The 9,566-nt window shown below is 46.0% G+C and overlaps 1 long non-coding RNA gene across 1 annotated transcript; it reads right to left on the reverse strand.

Annotated features, from left to right (window-relative positions):
* Nucleotides 1-286: 286 nt before the first annotated feature.
* On the reverse strand, nt 287-8,778 carry LOC116762068. The gene is made up of 3 exons (XR_004352214.1): nt 8,659-8,778; nt 6,807-6,929; nt 287-3,492 (listed from the first exon to the last, which is right to left on the reverse strand). It is a non-coding gene; the product is annotated as an uncharacterized LOC116762068 (long non-coding RNA).
* Nucleotides 8,779-9,566: the final 788 nt, after the last annotated feature.

The raw sequence follows: 9,566 nt of genomic DNA on the forward strand, positions 1-9,566 counted from the left end.
GCTAACTCTAAGGGGTGAGGGACCAAGAGGTGAAGAGACACAGGCTTTGGCTTATGGCTGTTTGAGTTGAGTTTGTCTCTTGTATCCAAAATTACTCAGAATTCTGAGTAATACTTGACCCCGGTGGCTCTGAAACTTTTTGGTCTCAGAATCTCTGTGCCATTTAAAAGTTTATTGATGACCCCAAAGAGCTTTTGTTTGTGTGAATTATTGATACTTATCATATTAGAAATTAAAATTGAGAAATTTTATAGCTGTCAATAAAACTCACAATGAACTCATTTCGTGTTAGTATAAACAACATATTTTTATGAAAAATAACTACATTTTCCAATAGAATATATTCAGTGAGAAGCATGCCTTTGTTTCACATTTTTTCAATTGTCTTGCAATGTCTGGCTTAATACAACATGGCTGAATTCTCATATATGTTTCTGCAGAATGACATTGCCATATGTTCTTTGGTTAAAGTATGTGAAGAAAACCTGGCCTCACAGAGATATGTATTGTTTAAAAAGACAGATTTTACAAGACTTTTCAGAGAGTTGTGGGTATTCTTTTTTGGTATTTTCCCAAAACTTGACAAGTGGTAGTCTCTTGAAAGTTTGTTACAATGTGGAATCTGAAACTATAAAAGGAGCTGTTCATATTCTATATAGTCATAAAAAATGAGGGTGATAAAATGTAAAATAATATCTTAGAATTAACAGGAATATAGTTTTGATCTTGTGGATCCCCTGAAAGGTTTTTAGGGACCTCCAGGGGTCCCTGGACCACACTTTGAGAACTACTGCTCCACCCTAAGCCTCATCAACTCTGACTCTCTCTGTGTGTATTTTTCTAATTTAAACTTCTTTTTTTTTTTTTTTTTCTGGCCATGCCGTGCGGCTTGAGGGATCTTAGTTCCCTAACCAGGGATCGAACCTGGGCCCAGGCAGTGAGAGTGCCGAGTCCTACCCACTGGACCGCCAGGGAAATCCCTAATTTAAACTTCTAATCTGAAGAAAAGGGAATGGATTTGGCTCATTCAGTTACCCTTCAAGAAGAAAATCTGTATTAAGTTTTTCAGCTAACAGTGCTGGGTGCTCCCCATGCTCCGGGCACTGTGGTGGGAGCTGGGAGTACAGTGAAGAGCAGAACGGAACAGGACCCTACCCTCAAGTGGCCGGTAGCCGAGCGTGGCTCCCAGACATCAATCCTAACATAGATTTACAAACTGGGGTAAGTTATGTGAAGGAAACTACAAAAAGTCAGGGAGTGGTAAGGAAGTTCCTCAAAGAAGCGACTTTTAAAAGATAAAAGGATGGGGCTTCCCTGATGGCGCAGTGGTTGAGAGTTCGCCTGCCGATGCAGGGGACACAGGTTCGTGCCCCGGTCTGTGAAGATCCCACACGCCGCGGAGCGGCTGGGCCCGTGAGCCATGGCCGCTGAGCCTGCGCGTCCGGAGCCTGTGCTCCGCAGTGGGAGAGGCCACAATAGTGAGAAGCCCTCGTACCGCAAAAAAAAAAAAAAAAAAAAAAAAAAGATAAAAGGGTAAGTAGTCATTCTAGGACGGTAGAGGAGAGGCATGGGGAGGGGTGAATGCCTCTGGCTCCAGGCCGAGGCAGTTCCATGTGATATGCCTTAGCGAAGGAGAAGCTGCAGGAAGCCAGCATCCCTGGAAAGTGAAGTCAGGGACCACATTGCAGAGAGTCTGGAGAGGTAGACAGGAGGATCTGTTAGACACGGTGCTTGCAAAACGCCATCTCATTGGCTGGTGGCCTGCCTACAGAGGAGTGCCTTTGAGTCTGACACCTGCCCCTGGTCCAGGCAGCTGGAGCCAAGATGCAGGGTCATGTGGTGGCCCAAGCATCAGCGATCACTGGGAAGGGATTGTGGGAGTACAGCAAGCACTCCCAGAAGACTCATGATCCCCTCTAAAAATCATATTCCATCTCTCACGGCTTCACTGTTGCCCGACGCACAGCCATCCTCTGATTTGGAAGCCTTGAAGATCTTCTGCATTTGCTGGTCACCCATGCTTGATTTTCAGTAGGGACATTGTCACAGGTGGGGCTCCCGAGAGGCAGATTCGGAGATGGAGATTAGCAGCCAGATGACTGTTAGGTCTTGGAGACAAGATTTGTGAAAGAGAAGGGACAGAAGCAGGATTGGACAGAGGGACAAGCTGACCCGCAAGGCACTCTCAACAAAGGTCTCAGCTAATCTCATGGGCAGCTCTGAGGCTGAGCTGGTCCTCCTGAATTGTCTCGATTTGCAGCAGGAGGGTCAGCTTTACACCCTAGCATCTCTCCGTCACTGGATATGCGTTGCTCTGGAAGGAAGCATGACCTTGGAGGCAAGGCAGTTTTCTTCAGTTAATGCAAGCCCCAAAGTGGAATGACCACAGATGGCTCTCTTCCAGCATCATTCCCAAGTCCTAGGGGCATAATCCTTCTTTCCAGAAGGAGGATCTGAGTGGTGCGTCACAGCGCCCATCACGCTCAACACTCAACAAGAATCACAGTGGCGTTTATGAGGACAGCGGAGGCCAGGGACTCAGCAGGATTGAGTTCCAGTGCTGGCTTTTCATGAATCAAACACACATGAAAACTTACGAGTTGGTGAGCTGGTTGCACCCTGCCTGTCTCTCCACCTTGTCTCATAACCATTCTCCCTCATCCATCTACTCCATCAACCCTCCAAGCTCATTTCTTCCTTGGGGCCTTTGTACTGTCGATAAGAATTATCTCATCTGTGTGCTCAACTAGAAGATATGTTCCGTGGGCATAGAAACTGTGTTCTTCATTTTTGTGTCTTCAGAACTTAGAACACAGTAGGCATAAAAACATTTGCTGGAAAAAAAATGAATGACTGGACTTCCTTGGTGGTGCAGTGGTTGGGAGTCCACTGCCAATGCAGGGGACACAGGTTTGAGCCCTGGTCCAGGAAGATCCCACATGCCACGGAGCAACCAAACCCGTGTGCCAAAGTACTGAGCCTGCGCTCTACAGCCCACAAGCCACAACTACTGAGCCCGTGTGCCACAACTACTGAGCTCTCATGCCACAACTACTGAGCCCTCATGCCACAACTACTGAGCTCACGTGCCTAGAGCCTGTGCTCCACAAGAGAAGCCACCGCAATGAGAAGCCCACGCACCGCAACGAAGAGTAGCCCCTGCTCACCACAACTAGAGGAAGCCCATGTGCAGCAACAAAGACCCAACGCAGCCAAAAATAAATAAATAAACGTATTTAAAACAAAAAGAATGACTGAGTACCAGGCAGAGTGGGTGTACTGGATTGCTAGGGCTGCCATAACTAATTACCACAGACTGTGTGGCTTAAACTACAGAAGTATATTTTCTCACAGTTCTGGAGGCTACAAGTCTGAGTGTCGGCAGGGCTGGTTTCTTGTGAGGTCTCTCTCCTTGGTTTGCAGATGGCTGTCTTCTCCCTCTGTCTTCACATGGTCTGTCCTCAGTACATGTGTGGATCCAAATTTCTTCATCTTAGAAGGACACCAATCACATTGGATTAGGGCCCACCCTCATGGCCTCATTTTACCTTAGTTACCTCTTTGAAGACCCCATCTCCAAATGCAGTCACATTCTGAAGTACTGGGGGTTAGGACTTCAACATACAAATTTGGGGAGAAACAATGCAACCGAAAACATTGGGGGGACACAAAAAGGCTGTGTCGTGGGGTTTTTCTCTCAGAACAATTGCTGTCTCACACAAAAGAAGAGATGACATGACACCAGCCAGCCTTTTTTTTAGTCTTTACAACCAGGCACTGTGCTGGTGCTTTACAGGCATTAACTTATTTCTCCTCACAACCATCTGTTGAGGTAGGGAGAAATAGGCCCATTTTACTAACAAGAAGACAGAGGCTCTGAGATCTTACTTACTCAAGGTCACACAGTGGCCAAGGGGAGAAGCTAAAACTTGAACGCAGATCTCCTGACGCTAAGCTCCCACAGTTAACTATTTCTAGAGAGTGCCTCTCGTTTATCTTCACAGCTTTCCCACCCCACGATTTAAAATGCTAACACCCTGCCTCCACAGAGCCATAATTAGTTTAATTACATGGTATCTTGTGATGTCCACGCTAAGTCACCTGTAGCCCTCTCCATGGAGACGGGAACCATCCACGAACATAACAGAAACCCAGGTGTTGCCCTGCATTCAGGGTAGAGAAGCCTGAACAAACATTTCTTTTTGCTCCCAGCACTAAGTCTAATGCTCCGTTCCCCTCCCTGAAACTTAAAACCAAAATCAGAACTTACTTCATTCTCTGTTTCATTAGCTTGGAATAAGCCCAAGATAAGGTTAACCAATTGACGAGTCTGAAAAACCTGCAACCAATTACCCTGAAAAATATGCTAAGCCTGAACAGATTTATTCAACGTTGCTCAGTGGGTGGCTTCACAGGACGGAGGCCAAGATGTATCATCTGCTTGGCTTTGCCTTTGATTATTCATTGACTGGCATGGCTCTCTTACCATAAGCTGATATAGTCTCCCATCTCAGAGAGAGAGAGCAAAAAAAATACAAAACACCACACTGACTGATTCATTCCAAACAGCATGGTCGTTTTTTTTTTTTTGAGACAGACCTGTGGTACTAATGAATCTTCCCTGTTTTCCTTTTTAATTCAAGGCAGGAGATTAATGAAAAATTTAGTGACGGGTGTGCAGGTGGAATGTTCTACTGATTCCTCTGGGTGTATATCTGAACACACATGATAACTGGCTGTTATCAGCCATGCATCTTGGTAGATGTACTCTGAAATCATCTCATTTAACTTGCACAAGATCCCATAGGTAGGTTGCTGTCATCCCCACTGTACAGGTGAGGAAACTGACTCTTTAAAACTGTGTTGTTCGATACGGTAGTCACTAGCTACAGGTGACTATTTAAACTTAAACGTAAAGTAATTACAATTTTAAAAGTCAGCTCCTCAGTTACACCAGCCACATTTCAAGGGCTCAACAGTCAGGGGTGGCTAGTGGCCACCAGATCGAACGGATCAGATGTAGAATATTTCTAACAACACAGAAAGTTTTGTTGGACATGCTCCTCTACAAGAGCCTTGCCATTTGCTTAAGCAAAGGTGAGATTCAAACCCAGCTCTCTCTGCTCCAAACCCACTATTCCACCGCACCCACGGCATCTGTGGTCTCCCAGTGGGAGCCTCTTAGGTACGGAGGGCAGCAACCTTGATCCTGATTTCTTTAGTATTCCCATGGCACCTTACACTTAAACTGAAAACTTATTTCTGCCCTGAAAGGCGTGTTGGAAAATGCCAAGGAATGACCAGCAGGTGGTGTGTGTGTCCCATGTCTCATAAAAGTGTGCCATCCCCAGGCCCTGCTAAAAAGGGAGCCTGCAAAATCCAAACACTTGTTCTGTTGCAAGACAAAGGCTATAGATAAAATTGGAATTGTTCTCTCTCTTCCTTCTCTTTAAGTTCTTTTTCTTATCACTCAGAAACTTTGCAATAAAGACGTTAAAAAAACTGGAAAATACAGCCACCTTCCAATGTCAGCTCCCTTGGCTTTAAATAATATCTAAATGTGGATTACTCTGAAATGTGCCTCCTCAGACAGACCCATCCCTAAAACTCTTAATGTATTTATCCAACTTCCTACTTGGTATCTCACATGGGTGTCAAAAAGGCATTTCGATATGAATTTGACCAAAAAGGAACTCTCACTTCCCTTACCCCTCTGCCTCTCAAAGTTGTTCTTCCCCCATCTTCCCTATTTCTAGAAATAGTACCACCATACACAAAGTTACTCAGGCTCAAATCCTAGCCTGCCTGCATGTACACACACACACACACACACACACACACACACACACATTACATCACTTCATCAGCAAATCCTGGTGGTTCCACCTCAGGAGATCTTGAATCCATTTACTTCTCTCTGTGTCCACAACATCTCGCTCATCCAAGCTGTCATCCTCTCTTGCCTGGACAACTACAGTGGTTCCTAACAGGTCCCAATGCTTTGACCCTTGCTGTTCTCCAACACATTCTCCAAAGACATCGTTTAAAACCAAATCAGAGGGACTTCCCTGGCGGTGCAGTGGTTAAGAATCCGCCTGCCAGTGCAGGGGACTCTGGTTTGAGCCCTGCTCCGGGAAGATCCCACATGCCGTGGAGCAACTAAGGCCATGTGCCACCAACCACTGAGCCTGTACGCCACAACTACTGAAGCCTGTGCGCCTAGAGCCAGCCCATGCTCCGCAACAAAGAGAAGCCACCGCCATGAGAAGCCTGCGCACCACAACGAAGAGTAGCCCCCGCTCAAAGCAACTAGAGAAAGCCCACGCACAGCAACGAAGAGACAACAGCCAAAAATAAATAAATAAATAAATAATTTATTTATTTTTAAAAAAACCAAAAAAAATCAGAGTATGTCACTCCCTTTAGAATAAAATCCAAGCTCTCATCAGGAAGTTCATGTAGGTCTACAAGACCCTACAAGGTCAGGCTCCTCCCTCCCAGGGCTTTTATGGTTGGTCACTAATCTCTCACATCTCCTGTGGTTCCTCAAGTACACCAAGCTCTCTCTTCCCTCAGGGCCTTTGCATGATCTCTGGTCTCCTTTCAGGAGTCACCTCCTCCGAGACGCCTTCCCTGATTACTCTGTCTAAAGAGACCTCTTCTTCTAGTGTTTAGACCATCACACTATTTCATCCTTCAGAACATTGACCCCAATTGTAAATGAGGTTGAACTCAAAAGTACCAGCTCCAAAGTTCCAGTACGTTTCAAAAGAGGAGGGAACAATGGCATTCAGAAGAACTCATACCTGAAGGCATATTTTCAATTAAAATCGTCCTTTTGTCTTTCTTACTTCAAAACACCTCTGGCATTCTTGCTTTGGAATTTCCTCCAAAGCCAAGCATTTGATCACAATGTGCTTCTAAATGGGCTGCGATACAAAAAGAGGCAAAGAGCACGTTTCAGAACAGTACTGTGATACAATCTCATTTTTCAAGTGGAAGAAATACATGACACTCTCTCTCACTTTCCCTGAACACACCTCTCTCACACACGCACTCCTTCCATGGAAACACAGTTGTCCCTCCGTACCCGCGGGATATTGGTTCCAGGACCCCGGGCAGACACAAAACTTCGCGGATGCTCACTTCCGGTCTATAAAATGGCGCAAGCGCAGTCGGCTCTCCATATCCTCGGGTCCGCATGCTCGGTTCAACGCGCCCTGTGGTTGGTTGAATGCGTGGATGCGGACGCCGCAGATACGCGGATACGGAGCGTGGACTGTATTTTAAGTCTGAAAGGAGACTCGCTAAATTGTTAACAGTGTTTACAGTAAGGAGAGGAGAACTTTCAAAACGCGCCATTACTCCTCTGAAACTGGGATTCCCGAGGGAGCGGAGAGGGAGCCGCGGGGCTGATTTTCAGCTGGAATGCAGCAACTCGGGCTGACCCGCTGGTCACAGCCGCCGTCCCCTCTTACCGGACTGTGCCATGACATACCAACTTTTCAATGTTTTCACTGACGCCCAGAGAACAACCCAGGTTCTGTTTACTGCCCCAGTACGCACTGCTGTATTCTTTAAATTCAGTATGATACGTGGGCATCGATTTAGTTCACATCACATATTTGACAAAATTCGGTTCATCTCAATACTGAGCATCTACCATTGCCGTGTACCAGTGGTGGGGTGCAGAGGCAAGGACAGATGAAACACAGTGCCTGCCCCCAAATCACACAGCCCGTGACCAAGACTATTATCACCCAGCTTGGTCGTGACAGTTTGATCTGAAAAACTGTTGGCTCTTTTCAAATATCTAGAAAATTCTCAAGGGGGCTGGGGGCGGGGAGTGCAAATAAAGTCCTGCCTTGTCTCCGAAGACAGTTCCAAGAGAAGACTAGGAAAGTCTTTGGAGCAAAAATGGCCACTAAAGTAAGTCCTTGGTTGCCGAGGAAGCTTGGATGGGACGATCGTTTATTTGCTGTGTAAATTCTGGCACCAAAAGTAAAAAGTCATTCACATTTTCTTAAAACTATAGTCCATAGTTCCACCGTAACCCCATTTTCTTAACACAAATATTTTTGTAACATCGTCCTGACTCTCCTGAATTGTAATTTACACCGGGTATAATCTACCTACAAAAAATTTCTAAAAATCAATATATTGTTTTGTCATATAAGGGAGAAATAAAAATTACAGTTTACAGTATAATATGTATTTTATAATATGAAAGTGCTCAGATGAGTCAAGAATCAGTGAGTAGTCAAATGATTGCACCTATTTTTAATGATGATATCTGGATTTCAGAAGAACTAGACCATATTCGACTGAATGTTTTCACTGTTTTGCTTTATATTTGCTATTTCCAAATAAGGGCTAGATAAGCATACACAGAATCTCCATGAATGAAATAGCTATAAATGAAAACTGATGCAACTATGTGGCCCTGGTGACTCAGATCCCAAGTGTGATACTGCCATCAATGACATCATTTTCCAAGACGGCGGACATCTCTCGGTAAACTGCTAGAGGCTTCCTTCCATTTACACAGTAGTAGCGTTCCTGGGAAGCGTGGTGGCTATTAAAACCATGCTGGTGTTTGTGTTTATGTGAAAAAAAGAGTTAGGACCTATGCTCAGATAATGAAAAATAAGTTCTCACCTGTGCCAGTGGTGGGGCTTTTCAAATCTTGAGGGACACAAGACAACTCTTTGCTCCGCAGGCCTGTCTCATACTGGCCCCCAAAGCCAGGAGGATGTGAGACTTCCTCATTTCCATCCCCGCAACCCCTGCAATCCTTGTGAAAACCAAAAGCACCGTCACCAGGAAAACATCCTCTAAGGATGTGTCATCCCCTTTGAGAAACACTTCCTTGAAGTCACAACTCTTAGGAGAACTCCAGGCCTTTTGGTCACTCTTTGGGTTACTACAGCGTTACTCTGTCCCCTGTCACCCAGCTGGACATGAAAGGGTCAGCAGCAGGTAAGTGGTGGGGCCTGAGAAGAACTGCTGACAGTGATGACGGCTCTGGAAAGGACAGACCTGCTCCTGGGGAGTGAGAGGCTGAACCCCAGGCAGTAGGTGACACTCTGGCTCCAAAAAGCACACAGTACTGGCCACAGGAGGGAATTCGGCCAGCAGGTGATGGGGACAGAGAGAGGCCCTGCATGTGAGAACAGGAGGGTGAGCTGCAGCCACAGGAGAGCATGGGGCATGCAGCAGCCACAAGGCACCCACAGACGAAGTCCCAGTTGTAGGAGAATCACAGCCTAAGGACACTTCCAGAATTTCAGAGAGAAAGAGGAATAATGGATGGAATAGAGGGCACTGGTTAAGAACTTGGGCTTTGGGATCAGAGGAGTTCAAGTCCCAGCTTTGCCACCGCTGCCAAGTGTGACTTTGGACCAGCTGCTTAACTTCTCTTTGACTCTGTCTCCTGGTCTGTAAAATGGGCACTAATGGCAGTGGGGATCAGATGGGATCAGAGGGAAGGTGCTGAGCGCGCCACCTGGTGGCCTGCGAGCTGCTCCAGAGCGGGACTCTGTCTCGTTTGCTCCCCTTTATACCCA

The sequence above is a fragment of the Phocoena sinus genome, chromosome 11 (genome assembly GCF_008692025.1).
Source record: "Phocoena sinus isolate mPhoSin1 chromosome 11, mPhoSin1.pri, whole genome shotgun sequence".
NCBI classification, from domain to species: Eukaryota; Metazoa; Chordata; class Mammalia; order Artiodactyla; family Phocoenidae; genus Phocoena; species Phocoena sinus.